This window comes from Loxodonta africana, chromosome 23 (genome assembly GCF_030014295.1).
Source record: "Loxodonta africana isolate mLoxAfr1 chromosome 23, mLoxAfr1.hap2, whole genome shotgun sequence".
NCBI lineage: Eukaryota > Metazoa > Chordata > Mammalia > Proboscidea > Elephantidae > Loxodonta > Loxodonta africana.
Window position 1 is genome coordinate 69,730,109 of NC_087364.1, and position 19,281 is coordinate 69,749,389.

The 19,281-nt window shown below is 39.5% G+C and overlaps 1 long non-coding RNA gene across 1 annotated transcript in view; it reads right to left on the minus strand.

Annotated features, from left to right (window-relative positions):
- Nucleotides 1-1,287: 1,287 nt before the first annotated feature.
- LOC111752297 (uncharacterized) overlaps nt 1,288-19,281 on the minus strand; it is a 67,034-nt gene continuing 49,040 nt past the window's right edge. The window contains exon 3 of the long non-coding RNA XR_002787259.2: nt 1,288-2,087. This is a non-coding gene — a long non-coding RNA (uncharacterized LOC111752297). The remainder of the gene's footprint in view (nt 2,088-19,281) is intronic.

Below are 19,281 nucleotides of genomic sequence, written 5' to 3' on the forward strand. Positions count from 1 at the left end.
TGACTGATAACGAAGCCCAAGGTTGCACATTTTAGCCCTGTGCCACAAAAGTAGTACCACCACAACCACCACCGTGGCCCCCAGTTGCTTTTGAGCCAACTCCAGGTTTTGGTGACCCCTCTGTGTGTCAGAGAAGGACTATGCTCCATAGAGTTTTCAATGGCTGACTGTGTGGAAGTAGATCTTTCTTCTAAGGAGACTCTGGGTAAATTTGAACAGCCAACCTCTCAATTAGTAGCTGAGCTTTTAACAATTTGCTCCACTCAAGGACTCCTAAAAAAAAAAAAACAAATCCATTGCCGTTGGGTCAATTCCAACTTATAGTGACCTTACAGGATAGAGTAGAACTGTCTTATAGAGTTTTGAAGAGGCAGCTGGTGGATTTGAACTGCTGACCTTTTAGTTAGCAACCAAGATCTTAACCACTTACAGGAGCCATTTCAATATTCTACTCCAGATGTTGTTGTTGTTTTTATTTGCTGTTGAGTTGATTGCAACTCATGGTGACCCCATGTGTGCAGAGTAGAACTGCTCCAAAGGGTTTTCAAGACTGTGACCTACCGAAAGCAGATCAACTCCTGACATGGTGGACATTTTCTGGGATCAGAAAGAGAAAAGTTGCTAGTCCCACCACAAGGCTGGCTTTTGTTACTGTCAGAAGTGAGCAGGAACATGGCTGGTTCTAAGTCACAGGGGAAGCTTACTCAGCACAGGCTAGTGGGAGAGACACAAATCTGTGATCCACACACCTGAGTCGCCAGACAAGAGGGTTGTAAGTCACCACATCCTACAGTGCCTCTGGCAGGGTTAGGGCTCTTCAACTTTCTCAACTGCCCAGCTCGTGAGTCCTTCCCTCCCCGCAAGTGTCTCCATGCATGCACTATAAAAAATGGTCCGGCATCCTTTGTATTAATTATTCAAGTTTTGAATATGCCCAGTGTTCATCATCATCATCATCACAATGAGAGTAGTCTTGTCTCAGGTTTGTATATGTGTTCCCATATATTCAGGCTCATTTAACTATCTTATTTATCTCCATGATGTCTGCAAAATAAAAGGGGAATGAGTGTTATTATGGCAACTTTTATGGGTGTGGGAGCTTGGACACAGTCTCTCTAGTTGAGTTGCAGACGCCATTTTTCTGACACAAACACAGCAATATTGGCTGCTGGCCTAGTCTCCCAGCTCTCTCTGAGGCTGTAACAAGCACCTAAGAAGTGCAAAGTATGTATTTATGACCAAAAAAAAAAAAAAAAATACCTTGGAAAAATATTAGTAAATATTTTATTGTTGTTAGCTGTCCTGGCGTTGACTTTAACTCATGGCGACAATCACATGTTAGAGAGTAGAATGCTCCATAGGGTTTCCCAGGCTCCTTATTAGTAAATATAAATAACATTAAATCACAAAATAAGTAGCCAATTAATTAAAACTTATTAAAAACAAACTAAGATATATAAGTCTAAAATGTCATCTGTTAAATTGTGCAATTATATGACCCCCAACTTTATCCTCAAGGCAGACAGTATTATTAATGACTGTAACATTTTAGTTCCCAAAGCTAGCACATGTTCTAAATTTTACTAATCAATTATATGTATTAAAACCCTGTAGGTGTAGAAATATTTAAGCTTTTTCTCCAAAATAAAAAGTATAAATTGTAATATAGCAGAGTATTCCTTCATAATACCCAACAATGCCTGTGGGGGGAAAAAAATTGAAGAAAGCTGTGTTTTTTAACATCTCAAACTCTTTGTACAGCACTTTGTTTTCTGAATAATATTTTTTCGTAGTCTATGTCTATCTTATTTTAATGAAATTTTATTAAAGCATATTTGACTCTGAACTGATGTAAATATGAAAAGAATATTTTTTTTTTTAAGTTTTTTGTAGCTATAGAGTGCTGTTTTTCAAAAAGTGAAGGCTCGATTTTTCCTAGGAAAATCCAGAAACTGTAATACATGTCGTCATTTGAAGTAGCCAGCTTTTGCTGTGTCAACGTTTATAAAAGCTGGAGAATTTCCTGCAGGTTACTGGAAACTCGACTGTTGAGCTCTTCCCTTCTTGTGGAGGCTTCTGTCTTCTTCCTAAGAGGAATGAACAGGTAGATTTCAAATACGTATATACATACACATATATTATCTTCAGGGCATTGGACCTCGAAAATGACTTTATGCTTCTTGGATGCTGCTAATGGGGTAACCGAGCAGTTAAAGCAGAAGGCATTCCAGGTCCTCCTCAGACCCTCTCTCTGCTGTCAAACCAACTCCACTCGTATCTATCCCCAGAAAGGCTTTAAACAAAAAGCGCCTCCGTAAAAGTTAAAGGTTGCAGGATAGAAGCTATCCCCTAGGCGTATCAGAGCCACCTGTGTGGCTTTTTCAATCTGCACATGAGATGCACCCACTAGACTTTGAAACGGCTCAACTTCGAGGATCTCTTTTTATAGCGAGCACACCCATGACCAAAGAGAATGTGGTGTTTACTTCAGACGGACTGGGATTTGAAAAACAAGAAGGAACAATGTTTCAGAACTAGTACACACCATCTTTTCAGATTATACAGAATTGCCTCCTAAGTAGCATGGTGTGGAAGATGAAGGGCACCCAAGACCCAACTCTGTGCCAAGCTCCAGGATACCAGCAAGTTTATATAAATAATCCCAGTGGATTCTTAACATAATTCTGTGACATTGGTATATTGGCTGTATATTAATGATGATAAATCTAAAGCTTGGAAAGATACTTAGATGGGGATCTTCCAGCTAGGCCAAGAAGAAGGCTTTGTAAGGCTTTCTCAGTGCCCAGGAACTTATCAGATTAGTCTCAGATGAGAAATGTGGAGGGGAGCATTCAGTAGACAAGAACAGTGAAAATTCTTGGGAAAAACAAGGTGAGCTAATGGCGGCCTTCTGGGATGACGCACACAAAACGGACACTTACATGGTAGTGAATAAGAAAATCTCTAAAGCAGAAAATTTTAAAGGAGTTTGAGAAGGCAGCCTTTAGCCTTCTCCTCCTTGCAAGCTACCCAATCCTACCCACCCCTCACATGCACCACATGTGAAAGGGAAAAATGTTTGGTCAGTTGGTGACAAAGCACAAATCTATCTCCTTCACAATTTCATGTAGATCTGGTGATGTTGGCTGCGTTCGAGTCTGGTGACTGCTGAGTCCACCACGGCTGGATTTCCCAAATCCTGCCTGACTCGACTGCTTTCATATGCTTTACTTCCCAAATTGCTAAGTACCTGAAAGAGGCCTTCTGGGATATGTCCTGCCATTGTACAGTTTCTCAGGGTTGTCATTGCTTCATTTGCATATTTTCTCAAAGAATCTTAGCAAAATTAATTTTCAATTATGCACTTTCTTGCACTACTAAGAAGAGAAGATCATCTAGCTCATATTTTAGTGCAGACTTGCTGTTGACTCTTTATAATAATTATACTCTCAGCAATCAGCAGCAATGTCACATTTCAAACGCCTCAGAATTATTCTGCTTGTCATGATTCAAATTCCATTTTTCAGACTCTCATCCAAAGTTAAACCACGTCAGTGATTGTATGGGCTTGAAATCTGTGGTGCTTGACACTACCTTCTCTCTTTCTATCGTTTAAACCCACTGCAAAGAACTAACAGAGAAAATGACTAGATTCTGAATAACTAGTTTCTTACAAAATGTCTTGTCATCTGGGAAGAATAATCTTTTAGGTGTTCATTACTGAGCCATGAGATATTGTCTCCAAAAGGCAGCACCAAACTAATAACACGTTCTGAATTCCAATTTTGTTTTGCCTCTTGTTAGTAAAGTGTTCTAGCAATATTTCAGTCACTTATGGCTGGTATTTCACCTTTTTTTGTTTTTAAAGGTAGTCATTATCAGTACTTATGGTTAAAAATGTATGTGAAAGCTGCACAATGAAAAGGAAGATCGAAGAAGAGTCAAAGCATTTGAATTGTGGTGTTTGCAAAGAATATTGAATATACCACGGACTATCAGTAGAATGAACAAAGCTGTCGTGGATGAAGTACAGCCAAAATGTTCCTGAGAAACAAGGATGGCAAGACTTCATCTTGCTTACTATTTCGACATGCCAACAGGAAAGACCAATCATTAGAAAAGGACATCATGTTTGTAAAGTAGAGAGTCAGTGAAAATGAGGGAAACGCTTCATTAGATGGATTGACACAATCACTGTAACAATGGACTCAAACATACCAACAATTGTGAGGATTGCACAGGACTATGCAATGTTTTGTTCTGCTACACATAACGTTGCTTTGAGTCAGAGCCAACCGGACAGCAATTAGTGAAAACAACAATGTTCAGGAAATATTTTAACACAAGTTAGGGACAGTAAAGACTTGGAAAATGTCTTTTCCTTAACAGGGCGTCACCTGAGATATTTTGAAACACTGATTCCTTCAGGCCTGTGTTATCGAACCTGTTGCAGCACTATGCAGTGGTATCCGGAAAAATTATTTCCCCCAGGTCTGCATATCATCAACAGGAGAGCTTTTCTCAGGCACCGTCATCTGCTCAGCCTGGTTAGCCTATGGTCTCCTATCCTCACCCAGAATGGATTTTGTAGGAACTTGCTGGGGCATCACACTTCACCTCATAAACAGAGTGATGTAACTTTGGACCAACCCCAAAGAAACTATAAGAACAGATGAAACAGACTTTATCAAGAGAGGTGCTTTGTAATTATAAAGCATTATGCCATAAACATCTGAACAAATCTAAAGTTGTAGACAAAAAATACCTCTCTGATGTGTAAGGCTGCCATATACGCGATGACTCAGAATAATCCCCTAGGTGTGAATACTTTATTTCATTGATTTCTACCTTCATCTTGGATGACTTTTCACGAGGGGGGCGGGGAGGAGGGGAATTGGCACAATGGGGATTTCGGTTTCACATCAAATCATGGTGTTAAAATGAATCAATAATAGATGTTTTTTATAAAATTTATGATCTTTTTCAGATGAATCGATCCCAAATAATATGACTTGTCATGAAAATACCACTCAACTAATACTCTGAGGCCAAAAGAGGATTGATCTGGGGTTTTTTGTTTGTTTGTTTTAATAAAACAAAACTCATGTTACTTTTCTGTGTCACTTGGACTTAGTTTTTGCCAAAAATATACATATGACAGAGGCAACTGCTGTACTTTCTTAATTCGGTGACTTGAGGAGAGGGAAAAGGCATAAAAGCAATAGGAGATGAGAACAGCCTTGGAAAGAATTTTTGAAAACTAATAGCTTTTGAAAATCATGCTCGGGCCCAAGTTTTGTCATTCTGACTCATAGGGACCCTATAGGACAGAGTAGAACTGCCCCATAGGGTTTCCAGGGAGTTGCTGGTGGATTCGAACTGCCAACATATTAGTTAGCAGATAAGCTCTAAACCACTGTGCCACCTGGGCTCCAAGTGTTGTGTAGTGTTCAAAATATTTCCTTGATACAGTTGGTTTCTTGGGAATTTGTGTTGATGTTGTTGTTGATGCTTTTCGATTTTTTGTTAGTTTTGTTTTAGATTTTGGTTGCTCATGTTTTTGGTTACTTTTTTGCAACTAGCATTGTATGCTGAATCTCAACAACTTTAAGCCATGTATTTTCAAGGGCCATGCCAAGAGTAAAAGGAGCCCTGGAGCTGCAGTATTAAAGTGCTTGGCTGCTAACTGAAAGCTCAGTGGTTGGAACCCACCAGCTGCTTCAGAGGATAAAGATGTAGCACTCTGCTTCCATAAAGATTACAGCCTTGGAAACCCTATAGGACAGTTCTACTCTGTCCTTTAGGGATGCTATCAGTCCGAATTGACTTGATGGCAATGGGTTTGGTTTTGACCAAGAGTAATCTGATTCAGCTAATTTCCAGGATGCTAATAAACTACTTAGATACTGAAGTCAGCCAAATTCCAATTATGCAAGTGAAAATAATTCAAGACTTAAAAATGATACGCCAATTCCTATTGTCATGTCTTACTAGAAGTGAACATACCAATTGTAAAAGAGACTACAAACCTTTAGCCATGAATAACCATTAGGCATTTCAATGTAAAAAGTTGAATTTGGGTATTTGAAATCCCCAAAAGTAGTGATGCCTTGAAAACAGCTCAAACAACTGATTCAAGCAGACCATCTTTCCTGTTCCTGTCACTGCTGCCAATATTCCTCCAGTTTGGTCAGGCTCAAGACACAAAGGGCTAATTCCTACGTTGCTTTGGCTCTCTATGCAACCGAACACCTTTCTTTTTCAGCTTTCCAAGATAAACTATCTGCCATCCAGTGGATTCTGACTCACAGACCCCCACATGTGACAGAGTAAGAACAGTGCTCCACAGGGTTTTCAGTGGCTGATTTTTCAGAAGTAGACCACTGGGCCTTTCTTCAGAGGTGCCTCTGGGTGGACTTGACCCACCAAACTTTAGGTTAGCTGCTGAGTGCGTTAACCGTCACACCACCCAGGGACTGTGATTCCGAACTAACTTGACCTTTATCACCTGTTTCTCATGGCGCTTTAATGGACTAGTGGTTTTCCCTGACCACATTCATTTTTGACCAATGGGATATGTGTTTGCTGATGCTACTCTGATCTTTCATTACACAGGTAGATAGACAGGTAGACTGATAGAAAGCTACATAGATAAATAGATGGCAAGATAGATGATAGATAGATGAGGGATGGATAGATAGATCGATAGACAACAGACAGATGATAGATAAATAGACAGACAGATAGATGATAGATAGACAGATAGATAGTATTGTTCAACATCCTAATAAAGTCCTCAGCCCAGTACTTTATATTTCCCGTCACATGACCTCACGTTACAGCCTTTCACTCCCCTGCCTTTGCTTGCTCTTAATCTTATCTGCTAGACCTTGGGATGTTTCTCTTCTCTCTAAATATGCAAATTCTAAAAATGTTAACTTTCAAGTGGAGTGCAATTATTTCTCTGAAGCCATCTCTAGAAGTTTACATTCAAGAATCTCTTCTTTACTGTCTGTATTTTTAGCACCTTTTGTGCCAGCATCTATACACCTATTTCCTGGTAGCTTTGTGTACCTAAGCTAATTCAGTGATGAGCTGGCTCTTACACTTTTCTATTCCACAAATTAGAGTTTTCTAAATGGTAGGTTCTGAGTCATTTGTACTTTATAAAATCCATTTAGCTCATTGAGGAGCCTTTTTTTTTTTTTTTAAATTAAAGAGATTAGAAAATACCAGAAGGAGGTACATGAAGTAAGGTAAGCATTATTTTATGATTCTTTTGTTTTGGATACATGTACGTATGTGTGAAATATATGTATATCACCCAAGTGGGAAATGTATTTCTTACTGTGAGTCAAGACCATAAAGTTTTTGAAATCTCTGCCAAAATCATGTTTATATCATTCATATGTAGAGTAGTTATTCGTTCATTCAACATGTTGAGTACACTGGAAATATAAAAAAGAATAAAATGGTCTCTGTCATGGATTGAATTTTGTCCCCCCAATAATATGTGTCAACTTGGTTAGGCCATGATTCCCAGTATGGTGTGGTTCTCCTCCATTTTGTGATTGTAATTTTATGTTCAGGGAATTAGGTGGGATTGTAACACCACCCTTATTCAGGTCACCTTCCTGATCCAAGATAAAGGGAGTTTCCCTGGGGTGGGGCCTGCACCACCTTTTATCTCACAAGAGATAAAAGGAAAGTGAAGCAAGCAGGGAGTTGGGGACCTCGCGCCACCAAGAAAGCAGCACCAGGAGCAGAGTGCATCTGTTGGACACAGGGTCCCAGTGCCGGAGAAGCTCCTTGACCAGGGAAAGATTGAGGACGAGGATCGTCCTCCAGAGCTGACAGAGAGAGAAAGCCTTCGCCTGGAGCCAACACCCTGAATTTGGACTTCGAGCCTACTAGACCGTGAGAAAATAAATTTCTCTTTGTTAAAGCCATCCACTTGTGGTATTTCTGTTATAGCAGCACTAGATGACTAAGACAGTCTTTATCTTTGTGAGCATGGCGTTCTACCAGGGAAACTGATATGCATGCAAACAATTTGAGTATGATGTACCGAAATTCTGAAGTGCTGTGTCCAGATAATGCTCTGAGAACATAGAAGAGGAAGTAATAGTAATTACTTAAAGGTCTTTCACTGACTCACGTTCTTCATTTTTCATGTTCTTAGCTAATATGTTAATTCAATTTTTTTTTTTGGAGGTGTGCATGAAGTCTGTGTTAGTCATCTAGTGCTGCTGTAATAGAAATACCACAAGTGGATGGCTTCAACAAACAAAAGCTTATTCTCTCACAGTCTAGGAGGCTAGAAGTCCAAATTCAGGTGCCAGCTCCAGAGAAAGGCTTTCTCTCTCTGTTGGCTCTGGGGGAAGGTGTTTGTCATCAATCTTTCCCTGGTCAAGGAGCTTCTCAGTACAGGGATCCTGGGTCCAAAGGATGTACTCTGCTCCCAGTGCTGCTTTTTTGGTGGTCTGAGGTCCCCATGTCTCTCTGCTAACTTCTCTCTTTTATATCGCAAAAGAGAATGGCTCAAGACACAATTCAATCTTATGGATAGAGTCCTGCCTCATTAACATGACTGCCACTAATTCCATCTCATTAACACCATAGAGGTAGGGTTTACAATACATAGGAAAACCACATCTGATGACAAAATGGTGGAAAACCAGACAATACTGGGAATCATGTCTAGCCAAGTTGACACACATTTTGGAGGGCCATAATTCAATCCATGACAAAGTCAAAATTTATTGTGGCAGAAACTCAAAAAATGCCATCAGATATAAGCCATGAGGAATTTGCAGATGTCTTAGGAAAGGCCTCCACGTGATATGGAATAGGAGCTTATACAAGTCTTATTTAATTCTGAAAGGAAAGCTGACATCCGGGTTACGTAAACATAACACTGCAGCAAGAACTTTTTTTCCTTCTAAATTTTATTTATTTTGTTGTTCTTGAGAATATGCACAGCAAAATATCCACCAATTCATTAATTGATTTATCAAATCTCTTAATTCAATTAATTTTTCTTAAGATGCTAGTCTCACAGCCATTTTCTTCTCTTCTTTTAAATGAGTTATATGGTTATTCCTGGAGCCCTGGTGGTGCAGTGGTCAAGAGTTCAGCTGCTAATCAAAAGGTCAGCAGTTCGAATCCATCAGGCACTCCCTGGAAACCCTATGGGGTAGTTCTACTCTGTCCTGTAGGGTTGCTATGAGTTGGAATCGACTCAAAGGCAACGGGTAACAGGTTTGGGTTTACATGGTTATTGGAAAATAACTGAGCTATAATACGAAATTCTGCTTGGGGTGGTTGTAAAAATAATAATTCCTTTTTAACAGGCTTGAACTATTTTTAAAAAGCAATGCTTAGGCTCATGCTTCAAGAATGTTGTATCTATTTAGAAGAACAAATTGCCGGAAAAAATTGGCCTCCATAAAATTACTCTTCATGCAAAATGAGAAAATTTGGTTATAGTAAATCACCTGTCTTATTTCTTCCTCATGTTATTAAAACAATACGCAAATATATTGCAATATGACATAAGATTTAAACGGCAGCGTATGCATGAAAATCTAGATGATAAATGTTGATGTCAAGAAATCATATATATGAATCATAAAAGCATTTGGTAAAATGTACCAGATCCAAAATATAGAGGATGGTATTATATTTTAATCAACCCATTGTTCTTTGGGTTGACTGGGTCGACATTAAGAGCCAAGTAAAGGAAAAATTTTTAAAGAGCATTTAAAAAACACTTAAGAGTCTCTTTGACATGGCAAAAATTAAAATGCCAGTCAGATTAAAAAAGAAAACAGTACAGGGTTCTTCTGCAAATGTCACCAAAACATGCTACCAATTTTTTAAAATTGAATGCTTTCTGGAAATCTCATTAAACACACCCTGAATGTGTGGCCTGTCTGTTCCTTGGGATTCTTAGTCCTCGCTTTTTGAATAAGTGGTATTTTATTCTTTCTCCAGTCATAATTAATTTCTGTCATTATTCTTCATTTGGAGTCCATGAACAGTTTTTATGTGTTCTGGTTTCCAGGCATAATTTTAAAGTTAAGGAGTTTCTCTGGACTGTTAAATGCGTGTCTGTACTGTCTCTCCCACACTATTGCATTAATTGCAGTTTGTTGTCTGTGTTGTGCTGTGTGAAGCCTTTTTTGCACCGCATTTCCTATGGCTAAATCATGCTGTGAAGTCGTGGGTACTGCCTGCTTGATTTTGAGGAATCGTGGTTCAGGGACCAAGTCCCTGAAGTTCATGCCCGTATTAGGAGGTTGATTGGATAACCTTAAAAAAAGAATTCTCATTTTATTCAACCTCCCAAAAAGTTTAAAATTTTATTACATTTTAAATGTATTACATTATTGAAATATGTGTACGTACACATATATATGAAATATGTACATATATTAATTTATTATATAATTATGTAAATTCTTACTAGGTCTAAACTTGTGTAATAAAATCTTCAGGTCACTGGCGTTTCTTGAAACAATCTACTTTTAATTGCTGAGAAGTCCAAGGGGACTGACTTAGTTTCTCAAAATAAATACTGTCTGTCTGTATGTAAGCGTCTATGAGGATTTTCATATGATCTACGTCAACTGTTTTTATACATTGATAATATCTGTTTACTTCATTGAGAATTGTCCCCTTGGAGATTAGGTAGAATTTTTTAATAAAATCAGTCTGTCTTAATTCTTCTATCTCCTCTGGTCTACAGTACCGGGCTAGTTCATCCAGACTAAGAAATGACAGTTACCAATTGTATAGGGCTTTGTACTTTGATTTATATACATCAATGCATTTAACTCTCCTAGTAACCCGCTGAAGGTGCCATTTACATACAGAGGAGAAAACTGAGGCCCACGTAGGTGATGGTATTTGTATAAGAACTAGCAGTAAGAGGAGGAGCTGGGACACAAATCCATGTCTTCTGTCTTCAAATTCTGTAGTTTTTGCATATAATGTGAATATATGAAATAGCAAAAACCCAGTATTTATTCTTAGAATTGTCCATGACTGCTGCCAATATGCTGACATTTATTTATTTTTTATTTTTTGAAAGCTCTGTTAAGGCCTATCTATACACAGATAGCTAAACCCTCTTTATATCTTTACCTCCCCACCCCCATGTAGGCTGTCGGCCTTAGCTCTGCTCTGGCCTATCTTCTATTTCAGTAGTTTGGGAACTCACAGTGGTGAAAAATTCTGTGAAACTCGGGGTTAAGCTACAACCCAGGGATGAAAATCTGGTCAGTGAGCGGATTTTCTAGAATCTGAGGTTCTTTTACTTGCTAGGGAGCCCTGGTGGTGCAGTGGTTAGGAGCTTGGCAGCTAACTAAAAGGTCGGCAGTTTGAATCCATCAGCGGCTCTGTGGGAACCCTATAGAGCAGCTCTACTCTGTCCTTTAGGGGCACTGTGAGTTGGAATCGAAGCAACGGCAACAGGTTTGGTTTCTTGGGTTTTACTTGCCGGGCACTGTGTTGAATGCTTCCTATTTGGCAATTCTGTTGTTACATACAACCATCTGTGAGTTAGACATTCTCAAGCCCTCTTTAAAATGAACCAATGAGATAAGGGAACATTCAATGACTTACCAAAATGCCCTTAATACATAGGTGGGAGCCTGGAAATCAACCCAGGTTCTGTGCAGCCTAAAACCCGGGATCTTTCCACTACAGCATTCTCTGGGAAGAATGTTTGCAAGGGTGCTTGTTCTGAGAAGTGGAGTTTCTGAAGACACTTTGACCTGGTGTCATACTTTTGCATTAGAGCATCCGGTTTTGTCTTTTAAGCAAGGCATCAACATTAGCTCTTATTCTTACATAAGTAGAAGACCTGACATATACAATGAGCCTTAGAACCTCCTCACTCAGATCATAGGAAAGGGTTTGCGGTGAGAAGCCATGTCGACAGTGGTTATCAAAAAGGTCTGGAGTGAAAACAAAAGCAAATTTTATGTCGACTGTCATAGAAAGTCAAGGTTAACTTGTATTACATGATCTTGGCTTATAGATTAGCTAAACTCCATCAAGAGTATATTTAATTCATGACAGTTTTTGCAACCCCAGCAATAAAAAGAAAGCTTGCAAAGCATATATTGTTGGATGAGGGCATTCAAGGAAATCAAAGGCAGAGTGGGAAATGCTTGTTAAAAATTTAAATAGGTACCTGTTCCTTGAAAGGAGACGTTACTCAAAATCTCACACAATTAAAGCCATTTAAGTAATATAATTCCTACTGTCCACACCAACAGTTCATAATTCTTCTTTTAAAAAAACATTAATTCTCTCACCAATCTAGAAATATTCTTTAACTCATATATTTGTTTGTGTGTTTGTTTTTATTACATATTTCAGGCAAATACCTTGGACTCTAAAACAACTAGGAGTATTTTAGAACCAGAGGAGTACGAAGGCCAGGAAATGGGCTGGTCTGTAACCTATAGTGTTCACAAAACGAGTCAATATTTCCAAGTTCTCAGAGAAAGATGTATAAGTAAATCTCACCTTCAGAAAATCCAGTCTGTGTATATTCACTTTACAAAATAGACAAACCACGCTATATTCTCGTTGTAGGGAGATTTATTGCCACTCCTAACACAGCTAAAACAGAATTCACTTTATCAAGATTGCAGAAATATTTACAACCAAATCTCCCAGTCTCTATTAAGTGTTCAGAGCCATGGTGGTGCAGTGGTTAAGAGTTCAGCTGCTAACCAAAAGGCCAGCAGTTAGAATCTTCCAGCCCTTTCTTGGAAACCCTATGGGACAGTTCTACTCTGTCCTATAGGGTAGCTATGAGTCGGAATTGGCTCGCCAGCAATGGGTTTGGTTTGGTTTTGGAATGAGTGTTCAATTTGGAGAACATCTATACTTAACTGTTGACCACGCATTTTAAATTGCCTTAAAAGAAACTCTCTCCGTTCCCACCCACCCCCAAAAAAAGTTACCCTCTTGTCTAAATTTTTAAGTAAATTTGAAAGGTGTTGTTGTGTATACAGCGTACAAATATGTTCTGATCCTTCAAACTTAAAGTATCGTAAAAAATATTCTTTTCCACAGAAAAACTGGCTCAAAGAACAGGCTGTACTGGATGCCAACCTTCAGAATTCTGGGAACTTGTATAGGATCCCAGAGGGATTTCCCTGCTCCTCTCACTCAGTAAATTCTCCGGGATCAGGGTCTTCTTTTCTCTGCAGTGCAGACGTATTAACTCTTCCAGTGACACGCTCATAATAAAACTATACTGACTCTTCCTGTATCGTGATTCACCTTCCTTTTTATCAAAGGGCTCCTTGTTGCTGTTAATTGCCTTTGAGTTGATAGGTCCCTAGGTAGTGCAGATGGTTAAGTGTTCGACTACTAGCTGAAAGGTTGGTGGTTCGAACACACCCAGAAGTACCTAGAAAAATAGGCCTGGTGACCTGCTTCCAAAAGGTCACAGCATTGAAAATGCTCAGGAGCAGTCTTAGTTACCTAAAGCCGCTATGACGGAAATATCACAAGTGGACGGCTTTAATAAACAGAAATTTATTCTCTCACAGTTTAGGAGGCTAGAAGCCCAATTCAGGGTATCAGCTTCAAGGGAAGGCTTTCTCTCTCTGTCAAACCTGGGGAAAGGTCTTTGTCATCAATCTTCCCCTAGTCTAGGATCTTCTCAATGCAAGGACTCTGGGTCCAAAGGACACACTCTGCTCCGGCTCTTGTTTCTTAGTGGTAGTGAGGTCCCTTCCCTCTGCCGATTCTTTCTTTTATATCTCAAAAGAGATTGACTCAAGGTACGACCTAATCTTGTAGATTGAGTCCAGCCTCATTCATGTAACTGCCTCTAATTCTGACTCATTAATTCACGGAAGTAGGATATACAACACATCGGCAAATCACATCAAATGACAAAATGGTGAACAACCACACAATACTGGGAATCACGGCCTAGTCAGGTTGACACACATTTTGGGGAGACACAATTCAACCCATAACATCTGCACACATGGAATCACTGTGATTCAAATGGCCAAGGGGGTTGAATTCATCTTTGAGATAAAGTCATTTCCATCAAACACCAGATGGAGGCTAAAGATAATTCGGGCATAAAATTTTCAGTGGAAAAAGTCAAAGTGAGAGTCTGGTTCACCAACCACTCCAGATTCTCCCAAAATAGTAACACAGTCATCACAGGGCATAACCATAGTGGTAAAACTGCTGGGGGGAAAAAAAGTCATAAATCAAGAGAAGAGTATAAAACTACCAAAACATGTATTTACCAAACTGATCTGAAAAACTATGTCCAAAAAAAACATGCACACGAATGTTTATAACAGCTTTATTCATGGTCACCAAAAACTAAAAGCAACCAAGATGTCCTTCAACAGGTGATTTGATAAATAAACTGAGGTACATCATACAATAGAATATTATTCAGCGATAAAAAGAAATGAGCTATGAAAAGACATGGAGAAACCTTAAATGTATAGTACTTAGTGCAAGAGGCCAGTCTGAGAAGGCTACATATTATGATTACAACTAACTGATAGTGAGGACTAAGGTGCACCTGACCTGAGCCATGGTGTTTTCAATCGTTTCATATGCGTGTGAAAGCTAGACAATGGATAAGGAAAACTGAAGAAGGATTGAAGCTTCTGAATTATGGTGTTGACAAAGAATATTGAATATACCAAGGACTGCTAGAAGAACTAACAAGTCTGTCGTGGAAGAAGTAAAGCCAGAAACCTCCTTATAAATGAGGATGGCAAGACTTCGTCTCATGTACTTTGGACATGTTACCAGGAGAGACCAGTCCCTGGAGAAGGACATCATGCTTGGTAAGGTAAAGGGTCAGTGAAAAAGAGGAAGACCTTCAATGAGATGGATTGACACAGTGGCTGCAACAAAGAGCTCAAACATAGCAACGGTTGTGAGGCTGGCAAAGGACTGGGCAGTGTTTTGTTCTGTTGTACATGGGGTCGCTATGAGTCGGAATCAACTCAACCGTACCTAAAAACAATCTGATATTGTAGCAAAAAATAATAGTAAACAGCTTCATGGTTTTTAGGGGTTCAGTGGATTGGGAAACTGGTTGAATAAGCAAAGCATAGGGGGATTTTTAGGACAGTGAAATTATTCCACATGATACTGTAGTGGTAAACACAAAAAGTATTTGTCAGGTACAAAACATTTTATACCATTAAGAATAAACTTTAACGTATACAAAAATTTTTTAAAGAGCATTTGGGGGTCAAGAGATCTCAGGATGCCACACATCAGACAAATCACAACTGAGGGACATTCTAGAAACTACCTGATCAATAATCCTGAGAACTGTCCAGGTCATCAAAAACATGGAGAGTCTACGACACTATCAAACCAAGAGGAGGCTAAAGACCTGTGACTAGCAAATCCAGTGTGCTGTCCTGAATGGGATCCTGGAACAGAAAAAGATTAGGGAAAACCTGAGGAAATGTGAGTAACATGTGGACTTCAAATAATAATGATGTATCAAGAACGGATCAAGAATGAATCAAAATTAACCTTTGCAATAACTTCATAAACCTAAAACTGTTCTAAAATATGGAACTCATTTAAAATTTTTTCAATAGTGTTATATACATTTATTTTATTTTATTGTGGTAAATACATGTAACAAAAAAAATTTCCTTTTTATCCATTTTTAAGCAGACAATTCAGTAACACTGATTGTATTCACTATGTTGTGCAGCCAACACCACTACCTAGTTCCAAAAACCTTTCATCAGCCCCAAAACAAATGCTGTATCCCTTCAGCAATAACTCCCCATGTCCCCCTCCCCTCAGCCCCTGCGTGTGCTACGTGCCCTCAAGTCAGTTCTGACTCATAGCTACCCTGCAGAACAAAGTAGAACTGCCCCATAGGGTTTCCAAGGAATGGCTGGTGGATTTGAACTGCCGACACTTTGGTTAGCAGCTGAGCTCCCAACCACTAGGCCACCAGGGCTCCACTAACAAACTTTGCCTCTATGCATTTGCGTGTTCTAGACATTTCAGGTAAGAAGTGTCATATGATGTTTGTCTGTCTGGCTTATTTCACTATGCATAATATTTTCAAGGCTCATCCATGTAGGTATGTATGAGAATTTCATTTCTCTTTACGACTGAATAATATTCCATTGTATATATAGACTACATTTTGTGTATCCATTCTGTCTATGGGTACTTAGGATGTTTCTACATTTTGGCTATTGTGAATAGTGCTGCAGTGAACACTAGCATACAAATATCTAGTAAAAATGTCGTAGCAGCTGCATCTGACCTCCTCTTACTTCACAAAGAGGGGGAAGAATCAGTATCAACAGCCCAGGCTGATTCCTATGAGGCGTGGTTCAGCCATGCCTCCTCTCTCCACCTCTCTGCCGCCTTACTAGCTCTGACACTAACTGTCCCTCCCATAACATACTCTCTACTTCTCTGCTGGGTTCGGTAACTCGTTGCAGTGGCCACAGAGAACTCACAGACAATACTCATGGTGATGGGGTTTATTAGGGAAGTAACAGGCTACAGTTCAGGCTCAGGGACGCTCAAGGATACAGTTCGTCCATCGAGACAGCCTTTTCCCAGCCATGCTTGCAGGCACACCTTGCCCTGGGCCTAGGCCTCTGCCCAAAGGCAGTCAGTTTTCTCCGTGGGCCAGGAAGCCCACCACGCCATCGCCTGTGGCCAGGTCTCTCCTGCCGGGCCTCATCTGCTGGGTCTTTCCTGCTACCACTTCTCACCTCTTCAGGATTACAACCCTCACTTTCTCTCTCTCCCTTCCCTGGTCCCAGGAGCCTCCCAGCACAGGGATCCCAGGTCCAAAGGACTCACTGGCTCCTGGCTCGTCTTCCTTGGTGGTATAGGGCCTTCTCTCTTTTGGTGTCATATTTAAGAATATCACATCCATTTTAAAACAATCTAGATATAAAACCACATCTCATTTCAGGATAGACAAGTTGAGACAAACAAATGAACTTTATTTATGCTGCATTGTCCCTGAAGAATAAGTAAGAGTCTCTTTCTTGTTTCTTTTACCCCTAAAGCCAAGGTGTGTATGACAGTTGGAGGAGTTAGGAATATAAAATGTTTCCACCCCCTGATGCAATTTTTTCACTCTTTGAGTTTCTAAAGCCAGGGTGTATTTGACAATTGACGGAGACATTTAATATGGTAGAGTTTTTGTTTAGTTTGTTTTGGTTTCTTTTCTGGAAAAAAAGTGTTATTAAATTATGCATCTTACAATCTGTGATATTTTATAATTGAAGAAATATGGTATACGAACGCCACGCAAGTGTACAGAACTATATTGTCCTTCCCAAAAAAAGTCTTTCAGTTCCTGTTTCAGTTCACATGATGGGCTAAACTGCTCCTCCAGGAGGAAGTTTCATTTGCTTATTTTTATATTCCTAATTGTACTTTTTCAGAGCATAGGTCAAGGTTTACCGAGCACACAGTTCTCCACATTTAAATGCTATTTTACATACGTTTGTCCAAGCCCTTCTAGCTGTCACCAGCCAAGCTAGACTCCAGGGTGAGGGTGTCTGAATGTTGTACCACTTTTTTTTTTTTTATGTCAAGGCTCTAGAGAATAGAGAATGTTCCTTGGGTAATATCAATGCTGAAACCAAAACTCAACAAAAGTGCAAAATTGGTGAAATTTGCATTTTTTTGCCAGCCATACTCTCTTAAAGCACGTTACTATCCCACCTTCCCCTCCTTAAAGGCCCTCAGCTGTCCACGGTGACTTCTTGAAATGGAATAACCACTTGCCCTCCTCAGAGAAAGTTTTAAATCTTCAAATTCTCTCCCTGGGTTTTCCCATCTATAGTTCGCATTCTTGTAGAGCCCCTTCTCCTTACTCTCAGATGTTACAGGTATGATCATTGATGACACATTAATATTAATATGTTAATAACAGGGGTCAGCTAACTACTGCACATGGGACAAACCCAGCCTACTCCCTGCTTTCATAAATAAAGTTTTATTGGAATACAAATGTCTTAGTCATCTGGTGCTGCTGTAACAGAAATACCACAAGTGGATGGTTTTAACAAAGAGAAATGTATTCTCTCATAGTCTAGTAGGCTACAAGGCCAAATTCGGGGCATCAACTCAGAAAAAAGGCTTTCTTTCTCTGCAGGTTCTGAAGAAAGGTCCTTGTCATCAATCTTACCCTGGACTAGGAGCTTCTCAGCTCAGAGAACCTGGTTCCAAAGGACTTGCTCTTCTCTTGGCACTATTTTCTTGGTGATATGAGGTCCTTCCCTCTTCCTCCTACCCTTCACTTCCCTTTCCTTTTATCTCTTGTAAGATTTTAAGATAAAAGGTGATACAGGCCGCACCCCAGGGAAACTCCCTTTACATTGGATCAGGATGTGACCTTAATAAGGGTGCTACAATCCCACCCTAACCCTCTTTAACATAACATTACAATCACAAAATGGAGGTCAACCACACAATAGTGAGAATCATGTCCTAACCAAGCTGACACATTTTGGGGGGACACAATTCAATCTATGACAATAGCCATGCCTGCTTGTTTAAGTAAGGTCCATGACTGCCTTTGCTATGATGGCAGAGGTGAGCAGTAACAACAGAGATTGTACAGTCCTCAAAGTCTGAAATATTTATTATCTGGCCCTTTACATGGAAAGTGTGCTGACCCCGGTGTTAATATGCCATTTACGTTGGAGCAGAGGGATAATTGATTTGAAAGAGTCCTACTGAATAACAGCAGGTCATCCCTTACATTCAATTTTACTTTACAAGGGAAATCTGGAAACAACCCGTTAAACAAAGATTGTGATGATAATATCAAGAGAGAGCTTATGAACTAGAGAACACTGAGCATAAGCTTCCATTATTTCATCAAGATATCTGACAAATGTATCATGGCATTCTCATGATAAAAAAAAAAAAAGACACTGAGAAATACTGGTTCAATTATAACAAGGTTAGGTGAATTTTATAACTATTATTTTCTACATAGTTAATCTGAATTAGGTGTACTTCAGAGTCCTGCTGTATTCAACAATTTTATTAAAGACAGTTGTAAGGACCTTTGCTGCATGCCGATCAAACTTACAGATGAGAGAATACGGATCCCAACAGTTTGAAACAAGAAGCTGACTGTATCCAGAAGTAATTTAACAAGAATTTCATGAAAGTCCCTAAACGTGGGTACTCAAGACAATTTGCTCAACTACAAATTATGTTGCTCGTAGTTTAACAGCTTGGGTAGGA